Raw genomic sequence first — 17,515 nt, 5'->3', positions numbered from 1 at the left:
ACAATAAGAAACAATGACATTGGTGATAATTATGAGTTTTAGTGGGGTGGATTGAAGTTTTAGAGTGAGGAATAAGATGAAGTGAAAATAATTGAAACTTTGGGAAGAAGGTGAAGAAACTTGAATATAAAGAATACGTGAAATTGATTAGAATGTACCATGAGGAAAAAAAATATTTTATTTTAAAATTTAACATGTATTGCCCTTATTAATAAATTTACATTATGGTATAATATGAACTAAAATTTTGGTTGAGTATACTGAATTACTATTTGGGTGCAAATGGAATCACACATTGATATTGTTATATGTATCACTCATTCGGTATATTACACTCAATTCCCATGAGTTTTAAAGAAAATACTATAAATTCTATAATTTTAATATAATTACACTAATATTCCTTTTAGTAAGATTAAAGAGACCAATAATAATGCATATAATATGTATGAAGACACAAAAATACACAAGGTAAAACATATATTTCAATATAAAAGATATTTTACAATATTATTTTTTTTATTCATATGACTAACGAATTTTTTATGAAAATAAGAAAGTATTATATGAATTAAAACCCTTAAGAAAGTCCAGTGTAATTATGTAAACCTTATGGACCTTATTGTATTCTACAAACCTCAAGGAAAATCGTGTAATTTACTCTTATTGATTCTAATTTCAGGAAAAAAAATTGAAAAAAATAAAAGTTAATTTGACAAAAATAAACGCTAAAAATATGTTTAAATTTTTAAAATTTATTATCCCCTCCAAAAAAAAAATAAATCATATGAAAATTATGAGTGTTTTTTATTTATTATTTTTTTCACTAAATTTTTAAATTTTTTCAAAAAATTTAGAGAACAGATTTTGAAAACCAAACAAATAGAAAATTTAGAGAACAGATTTTGAAAACCAAACAAATAGAACCTTTTGTTCGAATTTCGATTATCTCTTCATCTTCTATTACAACAATTACAGTCGTTTGGAAAGGTGTGAATTTCAAATCAAGTAATTTAAGATTAAATGAATAAAAAAATAATGAAGATCAGTTGAGATAAAAGATATATTGTAATAGTATTCTTGTCACTATATAAAAGGAACCTTAGTATAATTTCAAATATTTACTTTTACATAGTTATTTCAAACCCATTTAGATAAAACTATTTTACTCATCTTTGAAGTAAGTAAACTATTATATCTAAATTTGAGTTAATGTTCTTGAATGCATAAGGTCAAATCCCTGTGACGCCTCAAAATAATGAAACCTGATTCGTCAGGATTGACTCATATTCATTATTCAACCTCCAATATTACCATAACCAACAAGTGGAAGCAATAGATTTTCTTGATAATTCATTAATTAACATTAATACTAAACCTCCATACATCGTTCATGAATTTCATATGAGAATTACAAAAGTGGATCACATGCAATTACACATTTATATGCCTAATAATTGAATTTATAGTATGTGATTTCCAAAACTAGAACTAAATAAATATAAGTTATGCTCTATTGGCTATAATTTCCAAGGCCTTACCCAGTTACAATCAAAAGTGGGAATTAAAAACTCAATACAAAATAAGCCATCGGTTATACAAATAAAATAAACACAACGAGCTTTTCGCTCAAAAAATCCTCCCAAGTCTTCACCTTGATAGAAGCACACTGTCAACACCTGGAAAGTTGTTTCCACATAGGGATGAGTATAAAGCCCAGCAGAGATAATCTAAATAAAGTGCATAAAACTTAACAATATCACAGGGTGAATGCATATGAAATGCCATGCCAAAATATAAGTTTCTTTTCAAAATCTCATGCCATGCACATGCTCGAAATCAAATCCAGATCAATTATTCATTTGATAAACAAAGAGGCGATAAATACGACACTATCCTTAGGTTGTTGTTTGTAAATACTTTCAAAGTACTACCACAACTACTTTTTCGGCTCTTAACTAGAAGGAATTTGAGACTTACTTCGCGTGTGTTTTTTGACTTTCACCATGGACCTAAAGAAACTTAATTCACAACCATCTACACCCCTTAACCAGATTCACCAAGTTGTTTTCGCCATTTACTCAACACATTTCAATCATTTCTAATAAACGATCTCAAAAGCAATTTCTCAAATATAACACGGTAGCAAAATCATAAAACATGAAATGATTAATACCATGCATGAGTTTGTAAGTGTTTCGATTGACCTAGCCCAGATGTAAGTTCTATAATGATCAATACGACCCTCCACTGGTTACCAAAACAATTATTTCTATTCAATAGTGGCCCAGGTCAGTTTAACCCGATCCGTTTTCGTTTTTGGTGGGACACAGGCTTGTCCAGAGTGACATGGGCCTTTCAGAGCAGTTTGGGCCTTAGGAGTGCCTCGGGTTGGCTGCTGGGCAGCAGCCTAGAGTTGCTGGGCTTGGCCAGTCACGCTTACGACCACAGTGGTTGCCCCCGTGATGGGTGGTTCTCGAGGTCACGCCCGCAAGGGGGCCGCGACCAATAGTGGCTCTTAGGTCATTTGGCCTAGGTTGAGGGAATTGCCCGTGGTGTAGGTCGCGGCATGCATAACCACGCTCATAGTCCTATGGTCACGCCAGCTACCATGTTGGGTGGCCTAATCGCGACCATGGTATGGCCTTCGCAACCGCGGTCCGTCTGTCTTTGTGAGGCGCCAAAAGCTAAAAATACCTATTTTCTTGATCCTATCTCCTTTGTCTCTCTCTCCCTCCGTCATTTTTAACCTTTTTAAGCTTTCAAGCTTGGGTTTCATCTATTTTTACCCACTTTCTACCCCCTAGTACCATATACCAAAATGTAGAGCTCAGCAAGGGATTCATTTTAATCTGAGCGGATTGTCTTTTTGTCTCTGGCGATATTTTTTGGTTTGTTTCCTCTTCGCTTCAAGAGGTAGGGTCTATTTTTTAAACTCGATGTGAGTTCAGTAATGTATTCATGGTGTGTTTTGGAAATATAGATTTTGTGGTTATTTGGGTTGGTTTTGAAATTATGTTTGTGGGTTGAGGGTTTATCCAAGTTAAGGGTTGTTTGGTTATGATTTTGCTATCAAATCTCTTTTCGGTATACAAAATTGCATATGGATTTCCAAAGGTAGAAAAGCCTCAATTTGTGAAAAACCCTAAATGATATTATTTTGGGGAGTTGTGTTGATTTTGGAAAATGGTTTAGTTGAAAAGGGATAGAAAGGGAATAGTTAGGAAATTTTGAAAACAATGAGTATTATTACTCTTTTGGGAAATCTTGGGTGTTGAGAAATATACGGGTTTTGAAATTAGTGGATTATATATATGTATTGTTATCTTTTAATTATTGCATTAGAGATAATTGTTTTGGCTATCGATGAAGGATATCATTGCCGTGTGTTAGAAATTGTATGTAGACTAGGTAAACTTGAATAATTGTGAAATCATACATGTCATGGTGTATGCCATAGATTTTGGAACTCAAAACTGTAAGTTTTGGAAAAGTTATTTTTAAGAATTGTCATATTGTGTTTTGAAAACATTTCGATTGATTTGAAAATGTTATTTTGGAAAACATTTACTGTGTAAGTGAAAAGGGTAAATAAAGTGGTAAAGTTGTAAGAGGGTGTTAAAGTAGAATTAAGTTGGCCTATGTGTCCATGGTGAAAGACTTAAAACCCGTGCGGTAGGTTCTGATTCCATCTGGATAATCTCGAAAAAATGGCATAGTGACTTGTAAAGTTGCTATTATGAACACTAGCTCTGGAGATTTATCCATTTTACTTATTATCGTTTTGGTTTTGAAAAGGATGTTTTCAAACAGTTTTAGCAATGTATTTGTTGTTATTAGCGATGTATTCGCATTTGGTTTAGCAATGTATTTGCTAGTTGGTATTGTGATATACCGAACTTGTTTTGGAAATGAGTTTTAACAAACAGATGTTTGATTTCTAAAAATTTTGTTTTGAATAAACAAAAAGGGTTTTGGTGATTGGAAAGAAAAGATTTTTGTTTAGAGAATCAGATAGATTTTGAAAACGCATCTGGGCATATTGTTTATGTATACTGCATCATGATCATTTATGATAGTAGAGCATATTTAGTTTTTAAAATATTCTCTACTGGGCTTTATGCTCACCTTACGTGGCTGAAAATGTTTTTCAGGTGTATGGAATGTAAGGATATGGACTGAGGCATTAAAGTTGTGTTCGGAACTGTGTAGGGTGGTTTCATTATTTGTAGGCCTTGGGCCATTTGTTTTCTTTATTTGGCTGTGTGCCATTCTTGTAAGGGTTATACCCTTTGTATATGATGTAAGCCTAAGAGCGTTTTAATTTAATGAATAACATCATTGTATGTTTCATATAGAGAGCATTCATCCACTTAGATGTTGTATAGAAGAAGTACAGAATCAGATAAACACATGTATTGTGTGACTATACTATACACATCTGGATGAGAGTTGTTACCTTAATTTATATTATTATTATCTTTTATTCATCATTAGGTGGTTTATTCACATGGGCTGGTGTAAACACCCCATTTTTGACCGCCCTTATGATTTGGACGCCACCACTTACACACCCAATGATGAATGTGTGTATGCTTGTCAAGTGCTCGGAAGTCCTCAGCGGAATGCCACAGTTTTGATCCTTCAAACCATGCAAACCTTGTGTCTTGTTTTTGCATCAAAACCCTAGTTTTTCAAGCCTGAAAAACCTTGGGACCTGCCGGTCATCACCTTTGGCTGCCGGCCACTAATTTCGGTTGCCGGCCACTTGTGTGGCTTGTTGGCCACAACTGTGTTTTGTAGATATTTTCTACCAGCTGTGCTAGCTGTTGTCACTGATGCATGCACTTGCTTACACATGTATGTGTTAATATTTCTGAGGGAGTTTGTTTGTCTATATATAGAGGACCTTCCCTCTTGCTTTCAAGGTTATAAAATTTTGGAGCAAATTATTTTCTCTCTCTCTCTTGCTAGTTATTGAACCAAACCTTGCTATCTTTGAACTGAGGTACTTTTGAGCCTACTTTACCCTTGTGTTTCTCACCTTTACATTATCTTTTTTTTGAGCTTGTAAACACTAATTTTCAAAGCTTTTTTAGTGGCTCAAATGTTTTTTTGAAGTCCCAAAAATTGAGGGGGTAGCCTCCCTTCCTTGTGTCTTGTTTACTAGCTTACATAGCTCCATGTTTTAGCTTATTATTCTAGCTATTTTTGTCTTAACTCCAACATGTTTTAGGGCTTATTTAGCACTGTTTTAGGACTGTTTTTAGTTGTTAATTGCATTTGAGCCTTGTATTGCATGCTTGTAGTGTAATTGTCCTCGTAGGCTTGGTGATTTAGACCTTAGCCACCAACCTATTTGAGTTGATAGCATTTGTTTATGGCTTTTCATATTTGTTTTCACCCCTAATCACTTCTGCAACCTCCCTCCTTTCTTGGCTTTTTCTTCGCTTTGAAAGTTGGTTCAAACTAGTTGCTTGTTTAAAGTATGGGATTGAGATCTTGTGCTTAATGGTTTAATAATCTCTTTGGGGGTTCATTACCAATGACATGCCAATTCTCTCATGCCTAAAACAACTCTTGGTTTGATACTTCTTTCCATTAGAGGACTTAAAGCTCACCTTTGGACTTAATTTATTCAGGAATGGTTGGAAATTAAAATGACGTAATAAAATTGGGACTAAAATGATACAAGATAATAACTTGGTTAGGGTTCAATCGAACGTTAATTGAACCCTTGAGTCTTGAATCGTTTCATACTTGTTAGAGATGTAAACGGTTCAAGAGTCATCGTCGACCACTTCCCTTGATCAATCCATGATAGGGAGGAGGTTTGAGAGTCTTTATTTGTTGCATTTATTGAACTTGCACACTTTGGTTCATAGGCCATCATGCAATGAAATTGCATTGATTGATGGTTTGGGAATCAAACTTACCACTCCTTTGAGCTGTTTGATGATAAGGATGGGTAAGTTGTGCAAATAACCCTTGAGAATACCTTGATTATGCTTTGTTTGCTCTTTGTGTAGTGGGAAGAACAGTCGGCAGACCACTGTTTCTGGATGACAAACCAGCTTTTGTGGACAGCAGGCCACCACTTTTAGCCTGTCGGGCACCTTTGCAAAACCCAACAGTGGCTTTTTGAAATGGAACATAGTTGATTTTGAGGTGAAAAACAGTGCAAATGTTCTAACTATGCAACAGAGGCTTCCTGGCAGTAGAACAATGGCTTTTTCGGGTGGAGATCGCGCGCGCACGCATGAGCACTCCTCGTTTCCCAAGGCTGTTTAGTTTAAATTACTTAGCTTAGTTATTTGTTGTAATTAATTAGTTGTAACTATTTAATTTTGTCTTGTAAATAATTAGTTAGCTAAACTAGTTATTTAATTTGTTGTAATAATAATTAAGCTAGCATAGTTTAATTCATTTTGTAATAGTTAGTTAATTCGTAGTAATTAGCTTAGCTAGTTAGTTCATTCGGACCCTCCTGCGTAAGGGCGCAAACTTAGAATAATGTGTATGTCTTCCAACCCTACGTCTTTCTCCTTTTTATTTACTAGCTTATGGTGGTTAGTTTAAGGCATCATATTTTGTTTAGCATCTCTCATGCCTTACATCTATTGTCTTGCATGTATTGAGCTCGGCGCATCATTCTAACTTGCATTGTCGTTTAAATACTTCTTTGAAAAAGGTGCTTAAACCGCATGCTATTAAATTGATTCATATGATATTTTAGTAGCCGAGCCTAGTAATTGCATATCGCATGTGTTGCATTAGTCATGTTGTATTAGTTAGAGCAAGCATTTTTCTAACTCTTTTCTTTTGGCTTGCCTTGGAGTACAAGGTGAGCATTTTTCTCTTTAGCATATTGCATTTGTATGTTAGTGTTGCCATGACAAAGCATCTTCACCATGAGGCTAAGGGCTTATTTGATAAACTGTTTGAATGCATGTGGATGAAGGCTAGTCGCTTGAATTAGGATGGTTTGATTCATGTACATTTAAGCCCACTTTTTCGAGTGACACATTTACAAACTCTTTTCAAAACAAACATGAAATCAAGTGTTCCAATTTTTGCAAGTTAGTCTATACTTGTGTATGTGCATCACATAGTAATGCAAGCCTAACAATTGAAACAAGAGCATATAATGTTGATAAGAATCACATCATGATTAGTAGAGGCCGATCTTTGATCGGGTGAATGAGGGTGCTCAATTGATAACCTTCCCCTTTGGTACCTAAATTCCCAAGCCGAGACAATCTTGGTGATGACGGACACGTGGCTTTTGGCACGAGTCATGGGTTTCCTAAATTTTCTCAAAAATATTTAGGTGGCAACTCTGCATCTGGCAAAGCAGTCCATTTTTTTGTATTTTGATTCAAAATCGATTTTCTAAAAGATTTGCCAGATGTGGACTCTTTAGTATTTATCTATTTCACATTGCACTTGTGAGATCAGATTTAGAACCACGAGAGTTCGAACTGTAAGGCTTATTGTCTTCCGAAAGGAGCACGAAAAGTCGAGCTACAACTGGACTCTATAAATCTGGGGTGTGACACAATATATTCCAAAATGGACAATATATAAGGAGCATGATTTCCACATTCTCAACAATATCAAAATAGTATATCATTTCTCAACGCATCACAATAACCCATCATTTCCAAAATCTCATTAATTTCCAAAACAACCAATACTTATAATTCTCCAAGAACTTGATGATTTATCAAAACAACCAATTTCTCAATTTTCAACACAATCCAAGGTTTTAGCAAAAAATTGGGGAAATTTTCATTGAAGGTTGTTTTTCCTCCTCAAAATCTAGAATCACAAAACAATCATACTCAACCAATGAAATCTTTGAAAACATTTTGGAGATTTCCTCCTTTTATGCATTAAATATAATTTTAACAAAATCGTAGTCTCCAAAACTGTCAAAATAGTAATTAATAGAGCTAAATTACATACACAATGTTTAGAAAATCTCTAACTCAAGTTTTGGGAGAGAAAAGAAGAAAAAGGCCCAAAATTGACGTCGTTGGAAAATAATCTCTACGGGAAAAAACGCACCTCTCGAGATGCTCGTCAATTTGGCCTAAAGAACTATGGCCAATAAGTTAATGGATCGTGATAGATTTGAAGAAATGTAAGAGTTTATGGGTTAACGTTAGAGAGAATGTAGAGAAAAGAAAGGAAATGTAAGTGAGAGAGAGAGAGAGAGAGAGAGAGAGAGAGAGAGAGAGTAGTGAAAATGGTTCAAAAATAAGAAAGAGATAAGATTTGAGTGAAATGGGACCAAAAACAGAGGCTGGGATGTGGAAGGCCGCACGTGCGGTGGTCACTCCCATACTGTCACGACCCAAACCCGCTCCTATAGGTTTAGCATCGTAACCGGCCAGTAATCCTTGGATTACCGAAGGCCTCTGAACAGATTAATAAAATTAAAGGGCTAGCAGAAGCTAATACATAAATATAGTTATCCAATGAGCTGTGCTGACTTATATGAAACAGAATATTTAAAAACTTTATATACATAATCAAAAGTCATTCACGCATTATACCTACACACATTAAAGTATCTTAAGTACAGCCAACAGAACAACCGAGTGTTATATATACAGAAACAACAGAACTTAAACACTTAAGACACTCTAGGAACCTCCACGTGAGGCACAAGGGTTGGCTGACAACAGAACACAGATCCAAACAAAAGCCTTCAGGCTCGATCTCCAAAATGCTGACCTATACATATATATACACACAGTGAGCTAAAGCCCAGTGAACAACATTAAGGTAAAGAGGTTAGTAAACGAATTCCGAACATATCATAAGCGTAAAACAGATCATAGCATAATCATTCTCGTATTAGAACATAATAATGGTACATCTCATAGAACACATCACAGAACATCTTCCAACTAGAGTAATCGGTTCTGGATACCGATTAAACACATATCACCACAATGAAGTGGCTAACGAGATCTCGTAATTACTTGTATGTCATGGACCCGCATTTTCATGTCGTCCCCCATGACTTGGGACTATCTATGGATGCCATAATAGATTTCAAACATGGAATATTCGTTCACGAAAACAGATATCATTTCAGAAATCACAGCTTATCATATTTCATTTAGAACATAATTCATATGAACGTATCTTTACGATAACGTTACTCACAGTGGTTCCAGTAAGCGGTCAATCAATCCTTGAGTCTTGACCTACAATCACAAAATACATAACACAAGCATGTCTTATCATTACACATTCAAGTGGCCATTAAGGCTTAGCTTTCATTACATTGGTTCTTATTCTTTTTTATCACATTGCCTAAAACACACACACTTGCAGTCTCAGAACTTAGTACATTCTTTTCTTAGTGTGTTTCTAATCCATAACCTCATTACCATGGCTTAATTAAGGCTTAGGAATGCCTAAGATGCAATGAGGATGTCAAAACATGCCTTGGAAAACACTTAGTCAAATTTATGAAAACAGGGTCCCCGCTCGAGCGTAGCTTTCCTCGCTCGAGCAGACATGCAAAATGAGGGTGGCCGCTCGAGCGTAGATTCCTTTGCTCAAGCGATCTGCAAAAACATGAAACTTTTGGGAGCTTGCATCTCACGCTCGAGCGGACTCATGGTCGCTCGAGCGGAAGTGCACGCACTCAGAGCAGTCGCTCGAGCGTGAACTACTACGCTCGAGCGTAGATGCAGAATTTGGAATTTCCAGATTGCACCTCCAAGCTCAAAACTCGAATTCAACTCACCAAAACACATCTCTTGGGCCCCAAAACTTAAGATAACATAGTAAACTTGTAAAATATGAAGAATAAAGGATCATTTCATAAAATCATGGCCTAAGAGTTTGCCAAAAGTTCAGAATTCATCTTGAAATTCAAGAAACAAAACATGCATGTAAAATCTTTTCTTCAAACCTCATGAAACTAGCAAATTGAGCTCATAAGCTCCATGCATGTAAGAAATTCCTTCCAAAACATGAATTTAAGTGAAGGAACATGATATTTCAAACATGGATGATATGAATCATGTTCAAAATGATGAAATTAAACTAAACTAAGCATGCATGTATGAATTAACTCTAAATTCATCATCTTTGGTCCAATTCTTGTATACAATCACAAATTCTTCTTGAAATGATCTACTTGATGGTTAAAACTCATAATTATGTCTTAAATCCTTACCTAGAGTCTTGAATTACTATTGTTCTAGCACAATCTTGGTGAATTCAACACAAAACCTCCAATTCTTCTTCAATCTCTTCCTTCCTCTCTTTAGAATTGTGCTCCCTCTCTCTCTAAAATGTCTCACCAGATTTTTCCACTCAAGGGATAAAAGAAATGAGCTCAAAATGAGCTTATATCTCATATATATGTTTATGGTGCTAAAACACATTAATTGGAATATTAGGCTAACCAAACATGACTTAATTAATCGTTTTGAATCAATTTTTAATAAAACTTGCCATATGGTTCTAAAAGATCCAAATAACCTAGCGGTGTAGTCAATTTCGATTTCGGATGCCGATAAGGCTTTCAATTTACATATTAAAGTGGAATTCCAAACAGATATTTCTATAAGTAACAGATAGAAGGCCAAATATCATGCAATTTACATATTAATCCCATAATTCATTTGATCCACTCAATTAGCATCTTTAATCATTGATTAGTAGCTAATTACGGGTCGGGGTTATTGCACATACATTCAGTGCCCCTTTCTCGCATGTGCTAATCAAGGCAACATATATTTGCTTGGCATGCACCCCTTGCCATGCTTATGGGCCTCACCCACCGCATGTGTGGCCCAACCCTTGGATCAGATGATTTTTTGTTGGAGCAAACCATACATGCAAGCTTCTCTTGTCACACGTATGGAAATGACTGAAGGTCAAAAATTTGTCTAAAGCATTCTCACACTCTCTGATTTTTTCCTTACACCCGAAACTTACAAATTTTAACTCAAAAATTATTAAGAGAAGTTACATAAGGGCGGAAATAATATCTCAACAATAGCACACAATACTCAAGGCTCTAAAAACAAAATGAATAACCCGAATAAACACGTTCAAGTCCGGTCCAAGACTCAGACATCATAATCGCTTTATTTGAAATCTATATATATCCAAACAAACCATTAGGTCTTTAAGCTTTAACATATTGGCATTAATAATAAACTAGTCAATAGAAAGAGGACATGCAGCAACCAACTACATTGTAATATGAGCAAAAATCAAGAAAAACGCGGAGAAAAGTTAAATAAGCAATTTAGCATTTAGATCTACGTATGTTGAGGAGGTGGCATTAACAATTGTACATCTTAATGGTTAATAAAAACAATTCAAGTTCAAATTTGGAGGGGAAGCACGTATGAAATTAAGCAAAGTATAATGGAGGACTTGCAAAGTAACTGCTCTTTCAATGATTGTTGAAAAATTCATAGATGCTAAGATGTCTATGAATGACAATTATAGTAAAAGAAGAGACCTTCAAACAAACCATCAAAGCCCAACATATTACTTACCTTTCATTTTATTTGATGGCGTTTTACGTTTCAGGTATGAGTAGCCATAGTTTAAGTGGTTTTCTCTTCTAGTATTTTTCTTATAGTTCTTTTAATGCCTTTATGTAAAGCCCCGAAAAAATAACAATAGACCATCGCATAACATTCCTCATAATTGAACAATAACATCATATTCTGTTCCACTTATGAACTTGATGATACAAAAGGCGACATATGCGGTATACATTCATAAATCCTAAATCCTAAATCTATAGCATATGACATAGATACACAAATTAAAAGAAAAGTAAAATCCAAGTAATTATATGCCCTATTGGCTACATCTTTCCAAGACAATGCTTTGTTACATCAACATGAGTTCAACTCAATACAATTAAAGCCCAAGGCTTGTACAAAAATAATTACATCAAATAACAAAAAAAAAACCCTTGGCTCCAAGTCCTCCCAAGCTATGTCCTTGTGGAGGCATATTATCAGCACTTGAAAGTTGTTTTCCACATAGGGTGAGCCAAAGCCTAGTAGAGATACTTTAACGCAATATATAAATCTTAACAAAGTCATAAGGGAAATTCACATGCATGCCATTTATCAAATATTTCTCAATGCTAGATTATATATCAATTCATAAAAATAATCCTTTTATAACAGAAAATAGGGCAGTGGATACAAAATACTAAGAATCTCTGGGTACGTGTCTGCCAGTAGGCTATATAAGCACTACTAAAGCCATTTTACCGGTACTAACCGGAAGGATTGGCACCTAACCGCGCGAGTTTTTTGACTTTCACCATGGACACACAGGCCAACATAACAACCACAACCACATTCTGATTGTCATCATTAGGTAATCAAAAGAAAGCGCCCAAGTCTTAGGGCCAGTCAAAATAGGGTGTCTATAACACCCCCTAACTAGATTCACCAAGGTATTCACCCATTTATCTCAAAACAAACATTTTCAATGTTTAAGTATGCAACAATGCTCAATGTAAGGTGTATGAGTGATTAATTTTAATTTATAATCCTCATGTAATTTCTACAATAATCAAAACTATTCTCCACCGATAGTTTAAAACAGATATTTCTATATAACAGATAATTTTTCGACAACAGATATAATCTCTTCATTTTTAAAATGGGAGTGATATTACATATCCAAAATCATTAACATATACATTGTTTCTATTCTTACCAAACCAACACCATTTTCTATTTCCTTTTACAAAACTAAATATCCATAATTTAGAACAAAAACCCCCTTCACTTACAAAATCAATTTTAAGTAAAGAATTTACCATTTTAACATATCTTAATCATAAACACATTCCCACTACCTTTCTCAAGAATCCTTTTGAAAACCCCTCATTTTCAATTCAAAACCAAACCCTAGGTTTAACTCCAAAATCCCCAAACCACTAGACTTTTTCAATAGACAAATAACTAAGGCAAAAATCATACCAAAGGTTAAAGAAATCCCTACCTCAAAGTAGAAGACCAAAAGAGAACAAGAGTTAAGGATTGGCGGAGCCGAAACGATAACTCCTCCGATTAAAATGAAGCCCTCGATGTGCTCTACATTTTTCTCCAAAGAGTTAGGGTGAGGAAACCAATAGATTGAGAGTATTTGGAGTTTAAATGCAAGAACTAGAGAGAGAGAGAGAGAGCGAAGATTTAGGGTTTTTGAAATGTTTAGAGAGAGAGAAAAATAAAAAATGACACATAATGCCCTTTTATTAGATTGATATATGCGCAGACCATTGGGGCGATCAAAACATCACTCAAGTGTCAGACACAATAAGTGACACTGCTCGAGCGACCAAAACCACCGCTCGAGCACACAATGACCCCCTCCTAGAAGTTCAGACTTGCAAATGAATGCTCGAGCGCAAGGAAGACTGCATAAGTGAAGATACCACACTTCTAGTAGTTTTGCAGATTGTAAAAGATCGCTCGAGCGCAAGAAAGACCATTCGTGCGAACAGACAAAAATCTGAGCAACAACTCTTTTGAAAAACTAACTCTAAACCTGTTTCAAACACAATCATAACTCCCAAATAGCCAAACTCAACTAGTAACAAGATGAAAATGAAATAAACAATAGTTAAGGGCATGGATTCCCTGATTTAAAAGCAAGAAATGGGTTGGGTCTAAATTGGAATCATTATACTTTACCTTTTTGTAGTAACTCATTTATTTGAATTTTTGCTTCGTAAGAATAGAGGTAGCTTTAAGGTAACTACCATAGAACTCGTGCTATACACAAGGATAAAAATATATCTTCATATAATACAATTCTATAATACCGTTCGACTTAAACTCATGTCTAATTATCTTTTGATTCTTATAATTTTGTATCATATTATCAAATTATAATACCTAAGTTTAACGGGTCACCCTAATCATCATAAGACCCAAGAAATAGTCTAAAAGTACATTATTATGTTGTCATTAAAATTAAAATGCAAAATTTGTTCAACTATTACTATGGTTGACATTTAATGGTACTCAATTAATTGTTAAATTCACTATTGTCGTCTTCATTCCTTCTTCTTTTTAACGTTTTTGGGAAAGGAGACAATAAATAAGTTTGATGATATTAAAAATGTTATATATCAAGTCGACAGCCTAAGAATTTTTGTATATAAGTATGTGATGTTTTCAATTGAAATGTTATACCTCTGAAAGCCGATCCTAAACACACATTCATGTGTAATCTATAATCCTAAATTTCTTGATTAGAATGTTTTATACATCCAAATGCTCATCTTACACAATACCAAATTTATCTAGATTAGTTTTTTCTTACATAATGAAGTTTACAGTTTATCTAGTATACAATTATTGGGTATATATCCTGTGATGACCCCGACCTCCGTACTATTATATTATATTGATTCAATAAGTTTAATTGCATGATTATGTGTTTAATTGTGTGATTATATGCTTAATTTTGTAGTTATCTATTATTACATGGAATATTTGTTCACTTATCGACTTAGAATCAGAAATTGAAAGCTTGAATGGCTTCAGAAGCCAAAATTGACTAGCCCAATAGGCTAATTAGAATATTTAGAATTTTATGACAACTTTCGTCAAAATTTGATTCAGACCGAAATAATTAGAATAAAATAATTGGAATCAATTAAAATTTAGTAGGATTAATTATCCATAAGCAAGCTTAATTAGGTTAAGATAATTACTCCCAATATAAGCCTAATACATGTCTTGAGCTCACATATACAAACACATGGGCTGAGATTTTGAGGAGAAGGAAGGAGAACTCAACATTTAGAGAGAGAGAGAGCGAATGAGCATTGTAGAGTATTTGTGGAAGATTTGAAGATTGAAGCCATAATACACTTGAATTCACACCTTTGGTATGAAATTCATCCTAAATTCTTAAGTTATGTAGGAAATAAGTTCATGGAGTTGTAGGATCATTTGCATGAGTTTAAGTGGATTGAACATGAATTACCATGGATATGATGAATTGGAGTTGAATTATGCACATGCATGCTTGATCCTTCATTTTTGAGTTAAGATTTCTTGAATTTCATACATGCATGAAGTCTAGAAGGCTTAAACTTGAAGGTTTTCCATGGTCTTATACATATCATGTCATCTTGTTATGTTTTGAGAAGAGAAGAGTGTAATTAATGTCATGCATGGTTCCAACTTCATGATTTAAGTTTGATTTTGAGAATTAGGTCCATGATTTGAGCAATTGGTTCCAAACATATTTTCAAGTTCTAAAATGTTTTTCCATGTTTTTGTACCAAAAACACGAGTTTTGGTCCTTTGAATATCAAGTTTGAACTTCAAACACAGTTTTGGAAATTTCAAAATTCGACATGTCCGCTCAAGCGAAGAAAGTGTCGCTTGAGCGTAAAAATCAAGCTCCCAGAAGTTTTGCAAAGAATTGCATGATGGCTCGAGCATCCAAAGCTACGCTCAAGCAAATCCTGTTTTGCATTACTCATCGCTTAAGTGACAGAAAGCTCGCTCGAGCGCAAAAATTGAGCAACCAATACTTTTACAGAGTTTTGCAGACCGGTCGAGCGACCAAAGTGGCACTCTAGCAAGGACTCTATTTTCAACAAATTTTGATTAACTCTTTGTAGACCACCCAAGACTCCGCTCCGCGCGCAAGGACGCGAATCGTTTGTTCTTAGCTACTACAGTTCGGACTCATGTCACGGTTCTGAATCTAATCTTGCAAAGTGCAATGCAAGACTGATAAATCACCTAAGAGCCCAAATCCGGCAAATCGTTTTGGAAAATCGATTTTAATAAAGAAGTGCCAAACATGGACTGATTTGCCAGATACAGAGTCGCCACCTAAATGTTTTATTTTAGAGAAATTTAGAAAACCCTGACTCGTGCCTAAGGCCACGTATCCGTCATCACCAAAGTTGCCTCGGCTCGGGAACTTGGGTACGAGAGGGGAAGGTCATGCAATGAGCACCCCCGCTCGCCCGATCAAAGATCGCCCTTTACTAACATGATATGTTGTTTTTGAAAACACATGTGTTCTTATTCCGATTATTAACCTAGAATTACTATGTGATGAGCACAGCATACAAGTATAGACTAGATCTCCTAAGTTGGAACAAAACATTTCGTGTTCGTTTATTTGAAAACGGTTTAGAGGTGCTACTCGCAAGTAGGCTAAGTCATGGATTTTGCCACCCTCAAGTGGTCTTAGAAAACATGATTTTGCCACTCTTAAGTGGGCTTAAAACACACATTTTGATGAATTGTTCCAATTCAAGCAATCTAACCTTCACCCACAGGAATTCAAGCAGTTAATCACTTAAGCAGTTAGCCTCATGGCAAGCATGCTAACATGGCAACATACACATCTCATGCAGTATACTAAAGCGTAAACACTCACAGTATACTCTGAACCAAAACAAAGAACTAGTTAGAAATCATGCATGATCCTAGTTCATGTTGAGATGGCTAATGTAACACATGCAAAAATGCAACTAAGATAGGCTTGGCTATTCTAAGATGTCATGTGAATGCAACTTGATAACATGTATTCAAATTGGAATTGAAATACAATGCAGTTAGTATGGTGCGCCGAGCCCAGTGCATGCAAAACAGATGAATGATACACTCATGCGAAGCATAAGGATAAGGATGTTAATGAAATATGTCCTAAAACTAACCATCATAAGCGATTAAGTAAAAGGGAGAAAGAAATGGGGGTTAGAAGACATGCATCACACACACGCACGCTTATTATAACAGTGTGCCCTCTTGACAGAGGGTCCGAATAATAAGCTAACTAGCTAATCTAAGTTAATTAAACTAATTATTACATCACAAAACTAATTAACTAACAAGCTAACTAATTAAGTACAAAATGAAGCTAATTAACTACCAAGTTAACTAACTAGTTATTACAACACAAATAAGCAGCTATATGCATTAACTACTTAAGTACAGAACCAAAGCATAAGCTAGCTAAGGAAAACATTTAAGTAAAGCAAATAGAAGGGGCCTCGGAGCGAGAAGCGCATGTATGTTCGGTCGCCTCGTTCGGAAATCCATCGCGATGCCCCAATTTGCCTCTGTTTTCAATTGTTCTCAGAACTCTGCACCAAGCTCCAGATAGCTTCTAACTCACCTTGGGGACCCTCAAGAGGGCTGTCGACCAGTTATTGGTATTGCCAACCACCTGCCGACCACCTATGTTTGCTGCAGACCAGAAAAAGTGGTCGGCCAACCACTTTTACTGGTCTGCCGACTACTTTTTGCTGTACTTTTCTAGTTTCCTGCAACAAAGAACAAGAAGGGGCATGGCAATGTATTTGCAAGATATGTGTGCACAATCACCCTCCCTATCATTTCATGAGCTCAAGAGAGTGCGGTTCTCTACCCTCGGGCCACCAATCACGCATCTCGATGTATGATGGCCGAGAAGCCGAGATTGCACGAATCAATGTGAAATGAATGCACACATAACA

Source organism: Camellia sinensis, chromosome 4 (genome assembly GCF_055761805.1).
Source record: "Camellia sinensis isolate YWXY chromosome 4, ASM5576180v1, whole genome shotgun sequence".
NCBI lineage: Eukaryota > Viridiplantae > Streptophyta > Magnoliopsida > Ericales > Theaceae > Camellia > Camellia sinensis.
The sequence above is the reverse complement of the archived record's forward strand: the minus strand, read 5'-3'. Positions refer to the sequence as shown.